The following is a 1,482-nucleotide window of genomic DNA, read 5'->3' as shown; positions in this document are numbered from 1 at the left end:
CTAGGTCCCATTTTCCAGGAGGGTCCTGAAAATCAAAAATCAAACCTGTTTGGTGACTGCCTTTCTCCACGGAGGGTTTCTTCGAAACAAACAAACTTTTCTACCCCTGTTTCAATCAAAGAAAAATCTTGTTAGTTTAAAATGTGGTGATTGATTTATGGCCTTGACTTTGAGGGCGATTGCTCCTTCACTTCCTATGATAACTGATTTCCCCTCAAGGACCTTGCTTGCTTATGGACTAGCCACTTTCTCTGTCATCCTTATCACAAAAAATGCCCCTTCTCTATTCAGACCCAATTCCTTCTATCTGTTGCACTGCTCATGAACTGACATTTACCAACCTTTGGGTTTTACCGAAAATACCTTTGATCCGTCCACCTAACACCCTCCATTTGTTGCATCGTGCTCTTGTTTTGACATGTACTGCACCTTTGTGTTTCTCATGAATTCCAAAGCACGTTAATTTCCATCCACTTAGTGTGCATGTTGTTCTTTCCTAACTTAAATCACTGGCCTTGGCCTTGAAGTCTATTATTCCCTCACTCGTCATGATAACTTTGATTTCTGCTTGGAAGACCTCGCTTGTCACTGGTTAACCACTTTCTTTGTTGATCTCATCATAGAGAATACCATTGACTCGTTCACCCAACATCCTCTATCTGTTGCACTGTTCACGAATTGAAATATACCAAACCTTTGTATTCCTCATGGACCCCAAAGCATGTTGATTGCTACCAACTCAGTGCGCTTGTTGTTCTTTCCTAACTTATGCCACTTTGATGTGCTGGCCAGATCCCGTTTTGTGCGATTGGGAAGCTGGTGGCAAATTTTTAAAGTCATTTCTCACTTATTTTGACCAAACAGACTCAGGAGGAGGAAGTAAACAAGACAAAAGGAACAGAGTAAAGGACAAAGGAAATAGATGACTCCTAACAAGAAAACTACAAAGTAGAAACCTATCAGATGTGGATACCAACTCTAATGACCATGACATGCACCTGTAGCCTATTCTGTTGAGCAAGTCTGATGTTCTACTCTTGTTGTACCTTTAAACCGTGAAACTGGGCTTCAATGCTCCGATTATCCAATCTGATTCACAATCCTTATTCGACTTGTAGTGCCCGGAGAGTTTTCACTATCAAGCCTCTCTCATTTGTTCTTTCTCTCAACTCACTGTCGCCTCAAGGTGCCCGCGAAGGTTTTCACCAATAAGACTCTCTCATATTTTATTTCTCTCAGCTCCCGTCGCCTTACGGTGCCCGTGAGGGTTTTCACCAATAAATCTCTCTCATTTTCAATATTTTCTGCTTAGACCAGAGTGTTGCCCTTGATATGAATCCTCCACTTCCTTGACTTGACATCTCTCGAAGATTGATCGGAAGGTCTTTCTTTGGACCGTAGTGTGAGCTTTTGGATAGGGTTAGAAAGAAAGGATATCAAAGGCTCAAAACAATTTGAATGGGTTCAAAATTACAACTTTCA

This window comes from Nicotiana sylvestris, chromosome 4 (genome assembly GCF_000393655.2).
Source record: "Nicotiana sylvestris chromosome 4, ASM39365v2, whole genome shotgun sequence".
Classification (NCBI taxonomy): Eukaryota; Viridiplantae; Streptophyta; class Magnoliopsida; order Solanales; family Solanaceae; genus Nicotiana; species Nicotiana sylvestris.
Note: the sequence above shows the minus strand (reverse complement) of the source record.